The sequence below is a fragment of the Dermochelys coriacea genome, chromosome 2 (genome assembly GCF_009764565.3).
Source record: "Dermochelys coriacea isolate rDerCor1 chromosome 2, rDerCor1.pri.v4, whole genome shotgun sequence".
In the NCBI taxonomy this organism is placed as follows: Eukaryota; Metazoa; Chordata; order Testudines; family Dermochelyidae; genus Dermochelys; species Dermochelys coriacea.
In genome coordinates, this window is record NC_050069.1 from 134604489 (window position 1) to 134621458 (window position 16970).

At 49.6% G+C, this 16970-nt stretch overlaps 1 protein-coding gene across 8 annotated transcripts in view; it reads left to right on the forward strand.

The window, feature by feature from the left end:
- The window catches only part of CDH18 (cadherin 18), a 908539-nt gene that overhangs the window by 868821 nt on the left and 22748 nt on the right, over positions 1 to 16970 (forward strand). The window lies entirely within an intron of this gene.

Below are 16970 nucleotides of genomic sequence, written 5' to 3' on the forward strand. Positions count from 1 at the left end.
AATCAGTTCCTCTTTATCTGTTAAGACAAAATCTAATGAAGAATTCCCCCATCTTGGATGCAACACTTTTTGTGTTAGGAAACATAAAAGCTGGAATTGTATTCTATTACTTGATTATAAAAAAAATAGATTCAAACACCCAATTTTACAATTCACAAAAAACAGGCATTCACTTCAGCTAATCACAGGGCAAATAAATTGTCAAGCAACTCCATAAGATTGCTTCACTTTACACTGTTGTGAGTAAAAATCAAATTAGCTATTAAAAGAACAATTTAACAGAGAAAAATATTTTTCTTTATTTTAATACAGACTTGGGGCTTAACATTTTCCTGGAACTCCATAAATAGTCAACACAATGGAAAATTTACTTTAGGGGTCACATCAAAAATGGAATTAGAGTAGGGATTAGCAAGAAAAGAGGATAGTGGCCTTATGGACTAGTTCACAGAAGGCATTCCAGTTGTAAGGGGCTATCCCCTCTTTAGTAAAATAACTTGGTTTGGGAAATTAAAACTTGATTGAATCCTAGAGGTAGGAAGGACTATAACCAGAAGAATCCTGTTTCTGAAAGCAGAGGGCTAAAATGTAAACACTAAGAGCTTGTCTTCACCACTGCACTACATCAGCGAAGATGTGCTATGTTGAGAGGCAGAAGCTATGTTGGTGGGAAAGTGTCTCCCCCCAACATAATGCAATGTAGACAGCACTTCAAGTCAATGTAACATATGTCAACATACTCAAAGGGGTATTTTTTTCAAATCCCTGAGCGAAAAATTTACATCGACTTAAGCGGTAGTGTAAACAAATCCTGAGTTGAGGTTCTGTACTAATAATTACAATAGCAAAATATTGCTCAGCATTTCTTGGGTTTCATACAGTTTCATCTTTGAAAATATGAAGTACTTCAGTTTAAAAGTTCCATCTAACGAAAAACATAATTTATGTAAGAAATCAGATGTATAACAGCAATGTATGAATGTATGATTAAAACTTGCTTTTCAAATGTCACTTCCTGATGAGAGATAAGGCGTGTGAGGTAATATCTTTTATTGGACCAACATCTGTTGGTGAAAAGGACAAGATTTTGAGCCACAGATACGTTTCCTTCAACTCTGGGAAAGGTACTGAGCATCACAGTTAAGTGCAAGTTGGAGCAGATTGTTTAGCGTACATAGTTAGCATCTACCTTGAATGGTTCCTTAGAATATGTGCTAACTACTTAGGTTAATCAATTTGCTCCATCTTGCATTTAGCTGTGATGCTCAGAGTACCTTTCCCAGACCTGAAAAGAGAGCTGTGTGGTTCAAAAGATTGTCTCTCTCACCATCAGAAGTTAATTCAATTAAAGATATTACCTCACCCACCTTGTGTCTTTAATATCCTGGGACTGACTAGGCTACAACTACACTGCAGCCTTCCTGATGAGCTAATTTGCAGGTTTGTGAAAAACACTTGGGTTTTGGGTCCAACCCTCCTCCCACACTGTCCCAGCGTTTTGTGAATATTTTATTTCTGTTTTAATTAGCTGTTGTTGTTGGACTCTTTTGGATTTAAGTTCATCTGAAGTATTTACATGAATATATATACATATTGTGACGGGGCAAGGCCAGATGGTATAGAAAAGTAGTCTTATTGGGATCTGAGAAATGGGTGGGCAAAGCCCGTCCACCACTAAAGGATCCCCCCCAGCCTAAAAGGGGAATCCACAGGACCTAGAAACCCAAAAAATTCTGGGGGACAACTAATGAAATAACAGGGACAGGAGTGTGGTCCACAGGGTCAAACGAAGGGAACCGGACGGGGACACCGAGCAGAGAACCCCGGACAGCGCCCACTGCTCCTCAAAGGAGTCAAGGGAGTCTGAGGATGCCACCCAGAGGAACTCTGCCTGGATGCGTGAACAGATCGAGGATCGGAAATAGGCCCCACAGTCACAGGAGACTCCATCAGCCAACCTCCTCACTCTGGTTTTATAGATGGCCATTTTAGCTAGGACCAGGAGGAAGTTGACCAGGAGATCCCATGACTTTGTGGGGCCACGGATAGGGAGTGCATAAATAAGAAGGTGAGAGGAGAAGTGCAACCAAAAATGTAATAAAATATTGGTGAGGAGCCGGAATAGGGGCTGCAGCCTGGCACAATCCAAGTTTATATGTGCCAGGGTATCCCTCACGCCGCAAAAGGGGCAGGTGTCTGGGATTGAGGTGAACCGCGCCAAGTACATGCCCGTGCTCACAGCTCCGTGAAGGAGCCGCCAACTAACATCCCCGGCAGGCCTCAAGACTAAGGTGGAATATAGGCTGGCCCACCGGGGCTCCTCACCCTCCAAAGATGGCAGGAGGTCCCACCATTTTGTATCGGGGCGGGACACAAGGATGAGGGCATGAAGGGTGTGGAGCACGAGCATGTAGAGATGTTTTCTTGGCGCGGTTTGAAAGCAGACGGGCTGCATCTTGTGCAGCCGGCTTCCAGTGAAGGGGTGAAGGGATCAGTTGGGTCCACGGGGCAGGGGTCCAATTAAAACATCCGGCGGGCCCGAGGTAGGGGGTGGGCGGGGCATGCCAGGACCCGGTCGAGATAAACCCGAGCAGCGGGCAGCAAAGCGGCCTTCACCTCCTGAAGTATGTGTCGGGGAGTACAAGGTCTGGAAAGCCCCATGCGCTGAGCGAGCGTCAGGGGATCCAGCCAGTCTCCCCGGTCATAGTCCAGGAGGTCTCCGACTCTTGTGACCTCTGCCAGGACCAACCTCTGGTGCACTGAGCGGGACTTCGCCACCTGCACACAGAGCTGGGGGTTGTGTAGCAGGGGCTCCGCGAGGAGATCCGCCCCCTCGGTGGCCGCCATGGACCTGGTCGTTGAAAAGAGTTTCCAGGTCCGGAGGAGATCCTGGTAGAAGACCGGCAGCCCGGAGAGGTCTCGCGGAAGACCTCTCAGATGGAGATAAAGGAGCTGCCGGTCGTATCGGAGCCCTCAGAAACGGCGCATGAAGGCGTGCGCCAGTATGCTCCACGCCGGACTACCTGCACCATAAAGGAGCCTCTGCAGGGTCTGGAGGCGGAAGACATGGACCTGAGTAAGGAGACATTTTAGGCCCTACCCTCCCTCCTCCAGAGGTAGATGGAGAACCTCTGCAGGGACCCAGTGCAGTCCTGACCAAAAGAACTCCAGAATCGATGTCCGGAGGTGGGCCAGAAAACCCGGGGCCGGGACCAGGGCTTTGAGCCGGTACCAGAGCATGGACAGGACTAGTTGATTAAGCACCAGCACTCTCCCTCGAAGGGAGAGGCACTGGAGTAGTCCTGTCCATTTCCGGAGCCGCTCTATCACCCCACCCTCTAAATTCTGCCTGTTCTCCGGTGGAGAGGGATGCTTGGCAGAAAGCTAAACGCCGAAATAGAGCAGCGGACCTGTGCTCCACCGGATGGCCTGAAGCGCAGGTGGGAGGGAGCTCGCCTGCCGCCAGTCCCCTACCACCAAAAGCCAGAGCTTTTGACCCAGTTGACCCGCGCAGAGGAGGCTGCCGAATAGATGGCCTGCCAAGCCTCCACCTGCACCAAGTCGCCCGGGTCCTGGACCACGAGGAGCACGTCATCAGCGTACGCCGACAGGACCAGCCGCAGCTCTGGCTCCGGCAGCACCAACCCTGTCAACCTCTTTCGGAGGAGACAGAGGAAGGGCTCGATCGCCAGAGCGTACAGCTGGCCCGAGAGGGAGCACCCTTGCCGTACTCCTCGCCCGAAGCTGACCGGTTCGGTCAGGGTCCAGTTGAGCCTAACCAAACACTCTGGGGAGGCGTACAGCACCCAGAGAAAACCCACAAACTGGGGTCCAAAGCCAAACGCCTGCAGAGTGCTCAGAAGATACCCGTGATCTACCCTGTCAAACTCCTTCTCCTGATCTAAGGACAGGAGGGCGAACGACAGACCATCCCTACACCCGAGTTCCAAAAGGTCCTGGACTAGATATAGGTTGTCGAAGATGGTGCGGCCCGGGACGGTGTAGGTCTGGTCTGGGTGAACCACGTCCGCCAGCAGGGACCCTAGCCGCAGCGAGATTGCTTTTGCCATGACTTTGTAGTCCGTGCTGAAGAGCAAGACGGGACGCCAATTTCATAAATCGCGGAGGTCCCCCTTCTTCGGCAATAAGGTGAGCACGGCTCGCCTGCACGAAAGAGGGAAGACCCCGTTCTGCAAAGACTCGGCCCAGACGGTGACTAGGTCTGGGCCGAGGACATCCCAGAACACACGGTAGAACTCCATGGTCAGCCCGTCCATGCCCGGAGATTTATTGGTGAGCATGCGACGGAGGGCTTCCGAGAACTCGGCCAGAGTGAGAGGCAGCTCTAGCCGGTCTCGGTCACCCACGCTGACTGTCGGGAGCTCCTCCCAAAGCACTCTGGAAGCGTTAGGATCGGATTGATCCTGGGAGAAAAGGCTTGCGTAGAAGGCTCTCGCCCTCTCGCACATCTCCACCGCATCCGTGAGGGGGGTGCCATCTTCTGCTAGTAGGCAGATGATATGTTTCTTAGCCCCCCTCTTTTTCTCCAGGGCGTAGAAGAAGCGGGAGCCGCAATCCATCTCCCGAAGGAGACGGATGCGGGATCGAACAAAGGCAGCCCGGGCCCGATGGTCCTCGAGGGTCCGGAGCTCCTCCCGCTTCTCCCGGCACGCTCCACAGAGGGGTGGATCCTCGGGGCTGGTGGCCAGACGCCTCTCCAGCTCTAAGACCTCCCGTTCCAACTGCTCTATCGCCGCATCCCTCCGTCGGCTGGCGCCCCGGTTGTAGTCACGGCAGAAGAGCCGGGCGCGCATCTTCCCTAAGTCCCACCACCGCCGCGCCGAGGGAAAGGCACGCCGCTGCCCTCACCAGGCCAGCCAGAACTCCCGGAAGGATGCCACGAAGCCTGCATCCTCCAGGAAGCTGTTGTTAAAATGCCAATAGGCCGGCCCCGGCCTCTCCGCGCAGAGGGAGGCTGTCACGGTGGCTATATGATGGTCAGAAAAAGGGGCCGGCCGGATGCTGGAGGAGTGGGCTCGTGAAAGATGAAAGCGTGATAAATAAATGCGGTCCAACCGGGAGTGGCGCGACCGATGGGCCTCCACCCGGACAAAGGTGAACTTAATAGTGTCATCCGGGTGGTGGTCGCGCCAGACGTCCACCAGGGAGTGGTGTTCGTCTATCTCCTGGAGGACGGCGACGGCGGCCGGGCTCTGCTCAGTCCCTGAGCGGTCCCGCTCCTCAAGGGTGATGTTAAAGTCCCCTCCCAGGACCAGGCACTCCTGAGGATCCAAGGTGCCGAGGAAGGCGGACGCCTGCTGATAGAATTGCAGCCGCTTCGGGCTCGCTGCTGGGGCATAGATGTTGACGAGGTTGACTACGAGCCCCTCCATGCGGACCCGGAGGTGCAGCAGGCGACCCGGCACAGCCTCGGCGACCCCCAGCGCCTCAGGCCGTAGGTCGGGGGAGAACAGGATCGCCACTCCAGCCGTAGGAACTGTGAGGTGGCTAAAGTAGACCCTGTCCCCCCAATCCAGCCACCAGCTGTCTTCGGCGATCGGATCCGTATGGGTCTCCTGCAGGAAATCCACAGAGTACCTCCCCTCCCGAAGGAAGGAGAGCACCTGGGACCTGCGGAGACCCATCCTACAGCACGGGTTTTCAATGTTGCGATGGTAAAGGGTGCCATGAGGAGGGCTGGGGGGATCCTCGCCGGCAGGGACGCTCGTGGCTCCTGGCGGGCCGCGCAGCAGTCCGTGACCCACCCCGTAGGTGAGTAAGGAGTCACGGAAGAGGCGGACCTGCTGGTAGGCCACAGCGCCCTGCCTCCCGGTCCTTTTACCCTCCCCCATGAGGGCCCTTGCGACCCGGAGGATTTGATTAAAGTCCCCCCATCTCTGGAGGGCAAGCTGGACTTTGTTGCGGGAGCCACGGACGTCTTCTAGGAACTCCTGCAACTCCTCTCGCAGCGCATGGGGGGCTGGGGTTACGGTCTGGTTACTCCCCGACAGGGCCCTTGCTACAGCTCCGTGGCCCACCGAGACAGGCAGACAGGGTGCGGACCCCCGTCGGGGCTCCTGATGGGTTGACCCTAATGCTGGGGCGATAGGGGGCGGCGGAGGGAGGATAGCAGCCCCTGGTGGGTCGGGACGGGCAAACACAAAGGCCGTTCCCTGGGAGTCATCTGTTGGAAAGGGGAGGGAGACAGTCCGAGGGGTGGCAATGATATCTCGGGAGGTGGGCGGGATAAGGGCAGGGGCAGGGGTAGAGGTGAGAGTCTGGGTCGAGAGAGGGCTCTCACTGATGCCAGGCGCAAGCTCTCTGGTGGATTTGGCAGCCACGGCATCAGGAGGTGGACTTTCTTCTGTAGGGTCCTCTCTCGGAAAGGAGGTCGAATGCTCCTCACCAGCGAGGGATGCCCCTGGTGGCTCAGGTTCCAACCACGTGGCACTGGCCGTCGCCTCAACTGGCTCGGCGGCTCTCAGCGGGGTGCCCTCTGCAGCCGGGTTGATGGAGGAGTCCAGGGGCTCCTCGGAGGTGGGAGCAGAAGCAACGGTTAGGGGGAGGGAGTATGGGGAAAGGGGGGCTGGAAAGAAGTCACCGAGATCGAGGCCCGCTGGCATAGGATCGTCCTCCCCCTGGGTGACCGGGGTCAGACCCAGGGCCTCGATCTCCTCATATATAGAGGGGAAATTGTTTTCCGCTACCCCGGGATTCTCCCCGCCGGCACCTGATGCGACTATTACTTCGGGGCACACTGGGGTTTCAGATGGTGCCTCGGGGGTCTTGGAGGGGAGGGACTCCCGTGGAGGGGAGATACTGCCTTCCAGTGCTGCCACGTCTTCCCCAGCCGGCTCTGGTGGATGGAACACACCCGTGGGTAGAGTGGAAGGTTCGGCATCGGTGCCCCCCTTCCTGGTCTTCCGGGGGGCCTCCGCGTCTGATGGAAGGAGCGGAGCTCGAGCCTTCCGCTTGCCCCGCTTCCCCTGGACTAGGGCCCAGCCCTCCATGGCATCATCCAGGGGCTGGCTATTAGGGGTTGTGTCAGGGGGCAGAGGCGATGGCTCAGGGACTCGAGGGGGTAACGGTGGGGCAGCACAAGGGAGGGAAGATTCTCCTTGGGGTGGGCCCTCTCCCATGCTTGGTGGTGTCCCTGCCGCACCCTCCTCCACAGGCCCCGCCAGATTGCAAACAGCGGGGGAGGGGTTCTCCCGCTCCTTTGGGCATAGTGGGGGAGGTATCCCTTGGGCCCGAGCGGGAGCAATGGTGGACTGGGAAGGAGGAGGGGCAGTTTCGGGGGCCGGGCAGCCAGGGGCGTCGGCGATGACGGGGCCGGTGTCCTGCCGGGGCTCGGGTGTCCTGGATGCCCCTCCTTCCCGGGCCAGGGGGCAGTCTCTCCGGACGTGCCCCATCGCCCGGCAGAGGTAGCACCGGGCCTCCCCCGTGGAATAATGCACCCTGTAATGGGTCCCCTGGTAGGGGACTAGGAAGGACCCCTCGAGTGCCTCTCCGTCGCGCGCCGCCGGCGGCAGTTGAAGCTGCACTTGCCGGCGGAAGGAGAGGACGTGACGGAGGGCGGGGTCTTTGCAGCCCAACGGGAGAGGGCTGATGACAGAGATGGGTTTCCCCAAGGTAGAAAGGGCGGGTAACAGGGCGGCATTGGGGAGAAAGGGAGGGATGGACGTCAGAACCAGGCGGACGCCCAGGTCCTCTAGCGGCTCTAAAGGGACGAACACGCCCCCACCGCCAGGCCCTTCTCCACCGCCTCCTGGGCGGCGGCCTCCGATGCTAAGAAGAAGACGACCTTGCCATACATTTTGGAGGCCGCCACAATGGCCGTGGGCCCCACCACCCTCGCCAACGCCCGCACATAGGTCTCCACGTGGGGTGAGGCGGGCACCAGGAGGCAACGGACGCCGTGCTTCCTGGTCATGGTGGGAAAGGGGCCCCGGCCGCTATAGATGGTAGCGGAGGCGGTGGGCTGGAGAAATGATGTAGCGGCAGGCGGGGGGGCTGCCACCACCTGGGCGTATGCTCTAGGGGCCGGGGGAGGGACACCTGCAGAGCTGGTGGAGGGAACAGCGGGGAGGGGCACCCCAGCTGGAGATGGGGCCGGGGCATCGGGGACAGCCCCTGCCATGGAGGGCCTGGTCTTTTTAGCGGGGCCCTTCCCCTTCTTCTTCCCCTGGCCCTTCCCGCCGGCTGGGAGGACTCCCCGCAAATCTGAGGGGGTGATAGACGTGGCAGCAGTGGAGGTCACCCCGGTGCCCGTCGCTGCTGGTGCTCCAACGGGGGCGATGGCAGATGGTTTGGCAGCGGAGGTAGAAGCTTGGGGGGGTGACAGAGGGGCAGGCGGGGGAGGGGGAGCTCGGGCTACTGGAGAGGTCTCACCCGTCTCATCCCCCGCCATCATGAGCAAGGAGGAAAGGGAGGACATCAAAAGGAAGAGGGGAGAGGGGAAGCAGGTCGACCACTCCTCCCCGCTAGGCTGCAGGCAGGGGAGGAGGGCGCCAAAAGGGGTGGGCTGGACGGGGGGCAATCAGGGGTTAGGGGTCAGTCACCGACACAAGGTGGAAATTCCGGCTCCTCTTGGTGCACTATGGGGGGCTGGATTCAACAACATTGAAGGTGCAGTGAAGAGGGTTGCAACTGAAATGGGGAGTTGCACAAGCGCATGGGAGGGGGCATGGGCACATGGAGCGAGGGGCTAAGCGGTGTGGGGGTAGAACAGGGAAACCAAGGGGCTAGCTTCAGAGGCTGGGGCGGGGCAAACAAACAAAGGCTGCAGAAGGAAATGGGCGGGGCAGGCAAACAAACTGAAGCTAGTAAGGGGGGCTGGAGCAAAAGAGGAAGCAAAGCAAGTGGCAAACGGGGCAGGTAGTAAAGGGCAAAGCTGGGGGGTAAGCAGTCCGGGGGGGGCACATGTGCCCATGTGCACTTGCACAAGTCTTTTTTAGCTTGCTGCTGCTTCTGGCCCAAAGGGTGGAAATAGGGCGTGGCAAGCCAAGCAAGCAGCTGAGTCCAGAGGCAGGAGCTGAGGCAGATGGTATACAGCCAGTGGGGGTGGTGGAGGGGGCAGCGGTGGTAGTAATAGTGGTGGGGGTTGGGGGGACACACAGATGGATCAGGGGGCAGCTCCATGCCACACCCCCGGTGTCCCTACAAACACAGTCAAAACCCCCACCACAAGAGCACAGTTTGAAAAATTACTCAGTCTTAGGGCCCCCTCCACGGTGGTCTGCAAAGTCTCTAGGTGCTCCCCCACTGGTAGATGGTCCTCTTCTTCTCCTCCTTGGGCTTCAGTAGCTCCAGGTAGCAGACTCCACAGCAGCAACAGCAGCTCCAGGAACTCCAGGTGGTGGTCCAGGCAGGCAGAAAGGACCCCTCTCAGGTGGTGGTGGTGGTGGTGGTGGTATCCACAACAGCAGTGGCTGGGGTCCCTCACTCCTCCTCTCTGGGGAGTGGGCTAGCAGCCTCCCCCCCCCCCGGGGCTGCAGTTGCAGCAATAGGAGCACCCAAGAGTGGGGGGTCCAGCAGCCAAGTAGCAGAGAATGGGGGGTGTCTGTCCCAGCCAGGGGAGCAGCTGGAGCAGCAGGGAGAGCTTAGGGCCTAGCAGCAGCAGGAGTAGCAGCTTCCCACCTCCCTCCACGCTAGAAAGCTATGGGAGAGCAGTGGGAGGGAGAGAGAGAGATTCGCTCCAGGCTAAACAAATCTGTCCTACCAGGATAAGTGAAATGGCAGCTGCTCCAGATCAATTAAGACACCTGGGGCCAATTAAGAACTTTCCAGAAGGCAGGGAGAAGGCTATGTTGATTGGGACACCTGAAGCCAATCAGGGGCTGACTGAAACTAGTTAAAAGCCTCGCAGTTAGTCAGGTGGGTGTGCATGTCAGGAGCTGTGGGAAGAAGTTGGGCGGTTGGAGAGACTGAGTAGTACACACCATATCAGGCACAAGGAAGGAGGCCCTGAGGGTAAGGGTGAAGTGGAGCTTGAGGAAGTGAGGGCTGCTGTGGGGGAAGTAGGGAATTGTACATGTCATGTTTCTGAAAGGTCAGCTACCATAGCTGATACTATTAGAGTCCCTGGGTTGGAGCCTGGAGTAGAGGGTGGGCCCGGGCTCCCCCCCCCACCTTTGCCCCCTGATTAATCGCTGAGACTGGGAGACAACAGAGACTGTGCAAGGAAGGATAACTTCTCCTCACCTCCCTCGCTGGCTTATGATGAAAATGGCTCAGTAGTCTATGACCCTTGTCTCTAGAGAAAGAAGGGTTACATGCAGGGTCACGGTGAGTCTCTGAGGCTAGTGAAATCCACCGGGAAACACGGGACCCATCACGGGAAGGACAGAGCTTTGTCACAATATATATATATATATATATATATATATATATATATATATATATATATATATATATAGAAGTGGGACAGAACAACTGATAGAGTCCTTGATAGCACTGTGAACTGTTAGAACTGCTTGGTTTGCTAGAATCTGGAAACTCTTTGAAGGAGTCAGGGCACTTGATAACATGATTATTAGTTTTTCAGGCTTCACAATATTGAATTGACTAAGGGGTTGTTTCTCATTCTAGTTGCAGTACATGTGAAAGCTGCTGATCAATACTGCAAATGGTTGATAAATATTTAGTGATTATAAACATTGTTCATTAGTCACTAATTAAATATGTCTGAAGTTGAAAAAAGTTAAAAAATCCTCAGTGAACTGAAGTAATGAAAATAGGTAATTCTAAATAAAAATGTAAAGATTCTTTAAGATCAAATGTGACACTGAATGATACTTTGTCTTTTGAAGTGGAAAAGCAGAACATCTACTGTTTTAATGATCCTGGAAGTGAGGCATTGTGTATGTCAGTGCTTCTCAAGCTATCTGATGTGGGGGACCAGCAAATTTTTTTTTCCAATGTGCCTGCAGACCGGCAGCCGATGGCTCGCGGACCAGTGCCGGTCCGCGGACCACCACTTTGAGTAGCACTGGTCTATGTTGTTATCTTCTGTTTGAAAGTTGCGATAATTAAAACCCTTGTTCACAGTCTTTCAGCATCTTTTCAATATCAACTTAATTCGGGAAAACTCTTTGGTTTTCTTCAACTTTCAGGAAATGACAAAGAATAATCTGTATATTCAGTTGGTGAATAATTATGCCAGAAAAGCAACTGAAAAGCAAAGACTTGAACTTGATAACTTATAACCTTCTTTTATGCTGACACTGCCTTCAATGTAGCACAAAATGAGCATTTTAAAGAAATGATTGAAGCACTTTGCCCTAGAGATATCTTCTGAGACAGATTTAAATCTCAGAACCACTGCTTGATGCTACATGTGAAATAGCAGAGGAAAAATTAAATTAAGGGAAGAACTAAAGAATCAAGATTGACATCAATACACAATGGTTGATCAAACCCACACTTTCCTACATTGATCCATCAAAAAGAACAATTACTAATTTACATTAAATTTGCATGATTTCCACATTAACATTTACATACAATTACCATGCTTATCGCTAATTTCTACATCTCTGTCTCTCATCTTTTCCCTCTGTGTAACTCCCTTCCCCTTGAGTACACTACAGATGAAGCAAAATCTCCGGTCTATGCCTAGGAAGGGAAAATAAGTTGTGACTGGCTTTTCTAAGAAAAACACCCCATGACAATACACCTAGGCCTCATCCAAAGTTTTCTTCTCCCCTGTGCACCATGTACTCACCCCCTCACACAATCACTTCTTTCTTCTCATAGCAGAATGAATAGATTTGCCTCCCACAAAATTAGTACCTCCCACAAAAATAAATTCTCACCTCTCCCAAAATCAATTTTCTCCACAAAACAGAATTTTAAAAAAATCATTTAGGGAAATCAATAATTTTGAAATGAAATTCTGCCTGGTGGGCTGATGGGGATCCAAGATCCTGGAAGCCCTGAGAGCCTCGGCAGAGCTGAGAACCTTAGAGTTTGAAGCCAGCACTTTCAGGCTCCTGTCTTCCCTAAAGCCTGCCTGGCCAACTTTGGAAGAGTTGGGTGGGCGAGCTGGCAGGAAACCAGGTAAGTGTCTGGTGGAAACCTATCTGGCTGGGAGGATTCCATCAGAACCCTGGCTGGGTTCTGTTTGACCTTTCTTGAAATCAAACCTTCTCCTCCAAATTATTCAATGTTGAGAAATCTGCATTCTCCAAAGCTGTTCCACCAGAGAGTTTCTAACCAGTTCTACTTAAAAAGTCAATAACATAGTTGGGCAGATTCTTAGCTGCAGATGAATTCTACAATTCAAGGGGCAGTGGGACACAATGACATCCTAAGAGCTGCTTTATTTTATGCTAGTTGCCCAGGGTCCTAAGAGACTGTACTAGCAGTCAGGGATTCCCCTGGCCATACCTTTTTGGCCCAGCCATTCCTCCTGCCTCAGCAGCTAGGATGAGAGTGCAGGTAGCCCTACAGCAGCCCTAAACTGCCTAAGGTTTTCCTTACAAAGTGATAATCCTCCAGTGTCCAGTTAAGCAGAATAAAGCAGATTTAACATATTGGATTTATTTTGTTTTTAATTCCATAAACCTGTGGGATTTTTTTAGTGAGCGTTTTTAGGTAGGGGTTTGGGGATAAGTTTGAGGTGGGGAAACTAACAGCAACACTGATTTCCACAGTCTTTCCTTCTGTTTCTCCCTCCCTTCCCAAGAGCACAATTGATTTTGTTTTTAATTCAATAAAACCTAATGTTGGAAAGGAATTATTTCAATGAATCCACAAAAGGATCTCCCACTCAAAAACACTTGTGAGGAGAAGACCATTTGAACATTCTGCTCATGACTTTCCTAGTCTGGCATTCACCTTGCTTAGGTGATACATTCTGTATCCCACAGGAACTGTTGACTGATGCACAATAAATATAGCTTGAGACACAGAACCAAATTCAAATCCATCATAAGAGAGTGCAATTCCCCTTGAAGTGAATTAGAGTTGTGCCAGCTTATGCCAGGACAGAATTTGACCATCGGACAGAAAGACTTTTACTCATACATGTTTCAATACATCTGTAAAATAAAATCCTCTTTTATGATGTATTCCTTATTAAACAAATTATAAGATTCAAATTCAAAGCTTGTTATTTATTAATGGGGGGAAAATGGCATATAATGAGATCAGAGTTCAAGGTTCTTGTATTCTGGAACTATTCAGACTCCAATTATGGATATTATCCAGACCTGATAAATGATAGCAAAACTTTCATCTGAACTGTGTGATTAAGTTTGAGAAGCTGATTAAATGTCTGGCAGGAAGAACAAGCCTCATATACATGAGATATCCCTCCACCCATATATTTATACCTCACTCCTCACTAGAGGAGGACAGAAATTCCATTTTCCAAAATATTTTGGCTTCATTACAAATAGGAAAGGGAAGCAATTATTTCAAAATTCACCATGAAGGAATTTTTTTCAATGTTTCATGTAGATTTTGAGGATATTTTTTATTTTGTATTATACAATATATAATATCCTACAATATAATACAATACAAAAATGAAGCAAAAATATTTCATTCCCAAATGTTGAAATAGGACATTTTGACATTGTTGCACCTTTCCCTCTTCCCCACCTCCATCCCGCCCAATTTTCTTCTGCAAAAAAATATCGATCCAATTTAATGAAGCATTCCAATTTCAATAGCTAAGGTTAGGGTCAGGGTCAGCCTCACTTCAGTCCCCGGCAAAATCATGGAGGAGGTCCACAAGGAATCCATTTTGAAGAACTTGGAGGAGAGGAAGGGGATCAGGAACAGTCAACGTAGATTCACCAAGGGCAAGTCATGCCTGACCAACCTGATTGCCTTCTATGATGAGATAATTGGCTCTGTGGATATGGGGAAAGTGGTGGATGTGATATATCTTGACTTTAGCAAAGCTTTTGATACGGTCTCCAACAGTATTCTTGCCAGCAAGTTAAAGTATGGTTTGGATGAATGGACTATAAGGTGGATAGAAAGCTGGCTAGCTTGTCAGGCTCAATAGGTAGTGATCAACGGCTCGATGTCTAGTTGGCAGCTGGTATCAAACGGAGTACCCCAAGGGACAGTCCTGAGGGTGGTTTTGTTCAACATCTTTATTAATGATTTGGATGATGGGATAAATTGCACCCTTAGCAAGTTTGCAGATGACACTAAGCTGGGGGGAGAAGTAGATACGCTGGAGGGTAGGGATAGGGTCCAGAGTGACCTAGATAAATTGGAGAATTGGGCCAAAGAAATCTGATGAGGTTCAACAAGGAGAAGTGCAGAATCCTGAACTTAGGAAGGAAAAATCCTATGCACCGCTAAAGGCTGGGGACCGACTGGCTAAGCAACAGTTCTGCAGAAAAGAACCTGGGGATTACAGTGGACGAGAAGCTGGAACTGAGTCAGCAGTGTGCCCTTGTTGCTAAGAAGGCCAATAGCATATTGGGCTGTATTAGTAGGAGCATTGCCAGCAGATCGAGGGAAGTGATTATTCCCCTCTCTTTGGCACTGAAAACTTAATATTTTCTGTGAAATGCAGACATGTTTCATGAAGCAAATTAATTTTGTCAAAAACCCAATCTTCTGTTGAAAAACAATTTGAACAAAAAAATTCAACCAACCCCAATGTACACACTTTGTACATGGAAAAAGTGTTGTTTCCACATTGCCTGTTTTCAATTGACTATAGACTCTCTCAGTTATATGGCTTAAGTAGAGTAAACATGGACTTTCACATGCAAAAATGGGAGAATATAGTTAGGGTATTTTCTTGAGATTTAAAGTGCTAGTAAAGACACTCTACCAATTCTTCTGTGGCACAGAAACCTTGAAATAGAGTATTGAAAAACTGTGGCATCCTGTAAAATCATTGGCCTGAGATGTTAGATAAATGACATAGGTACATTTTTACACATTTGGATAGTAAGATTTTCCTTGTGTCAACCACAGTGACTCCATGGTATGTTCCGTCATGAAAAACTAGAAAAAAAATGCATGTATTTCAGTATTGTTAAAGATCATTTATTTCTAATAGTGGAGTGGTGGCTCAAAAGTTCTTAATCTTCCACCTCTCTGTATCTCTAGAAATCCTCAATGTCAAATAAAAGCAAGAACACTGATTTTATTTCGCCTAACCAGAAATGCTGGCTTTCCATAGCTTTACCTGCTCTTTTAGGATGAGGCCTTCAAATTGAAACCAAAGGCTACTTACTCAGGGATGCATTTCAATGGAAGGCACATGCATCGGAGGGAAAAATTTGGTCCAGTCTTCCATACTGAGTGTAGTCAGATAGAGCTACTTATATGAGTAAAGCAGGATTGAGCCCGAAGATTAACCCATTAGCAAAAAAATAGCTTGTCAAAGAAAAGTGTATAATGTATGACAAAATAAAGTGTTTTTGCTAATAAACAACCAAGTTTTTGGAACTATTACTTAATGAAACACACTTTCATTTTCTCAGGCCTTTGATCTACATTTTAACTAGCTATTAAAGAAAAAAAGAAAAAACTGTCAAAAGAAATTCAGTAGTCCCAAAAAACTGACGTACTTGAAATTGAAAATATTCCCTCCCCAAGTATCTCTAAACATTAAAAATGAAATATCTGAATTTAGGCTGATGAGGTGAGGCATGTCTATCCTTCTTTCATTTTGCAAGGCCATTTCAATTACACATATGCCTCTTGGGGTTTACCACCTTTTCAAAATGTAATGTAGAGCAATTAGCTGCTTACCAAAGTTTTAACAGGGGGTGCTGTAGAATGAGGCTGCTTAGCTGCAGACTTCAAGATTATAGATGATCTGAGATGTAATTTGATTGCTTACAATCTGGTAAATAATTGCATTGATTGCTTACAATCTCGCAAATAATTTATTGTGGCTACTTTTAAAAAAATCAAATCTTCCCTCCTGCTCCCAATAAAATATAATTATCAGAAAATATTGTTTGCCTTCTTATCTGCTTCAGATTCAGACTCCACTGATTATAAATTAATTGATGTATTATATTAGCTTTAAAAATATCATTTCTTTCTTTTGCTTTGCCACTCCTGTATAAGTGGATATTGAGACAAGCCTGTGTACTTCAGCTTTTAATACAGCAGCACCCCTAACAGCCCTTAAAGAAGTTCCGTGTGGATGAGTCTATAAACATTTGGATACTTATCAGTCTACAAAACTGAGCAGGAAATCTCATGAGAAAATGTATTTCCCTCCCTGGATTTCTGTCATTTGTGTGCAGCAGTTTATTCAGTCTTATCCAGAAATACTTTAAGAACAGTCTTTTTTGGCACTCGAATTTCCAGTCCCACCGAGAAAATTAAAGTGAAAGGTGAAAGTTTTGGGTTGAATTCAATTTGAAAAATCAGTAGGGATTTGGGTTATAGGAATCTTATCTTTCAAACCTGGCTCTCCTAATCATGGTGTCTGTCTCAATATATTTCATCTACTGTTACTCTGGGGTAAGCCAAACTAAAACCGATTATGGCTGCTGCTCTTCATCTTCTGCTCTCTTACAATTTGGTACTGAGTCCTAAAAGGAGATTTAAACACAGTGCTGGTGTTGAGTGTCTGTCACTGTGATTTAACAATTGTTTCCCCTAAGCATTGTTAGAGTGGAAAAAATGTCAACTGCTTTTGCATTTCATTAGTAGGGACAACACACAGAGGATGCTATATATTGGAGACATTTGTCTAATCGTTGTCTTGTCTCTCAGAAAACAGTTGTTTATGGAAGACTGTAATTCTGGAAGTCCCCAGTATGCACTATTGATGATAAGGAAAATATTTGTAGCAAGGTCCTGACTCATATTAAAATATTGTGAAGTATGGATGTTTTTAGCTTGCTCCATAGTATGGGTCCTAAAATATTTCATTTGAGAGAAATCAAGCTAGTGGGCCAGTAGTTTCATGGGTGAATTTGGCTGCAGCCAAGTAGAAAATTAAAATAAACTAAGCTTAAAGATTGTGC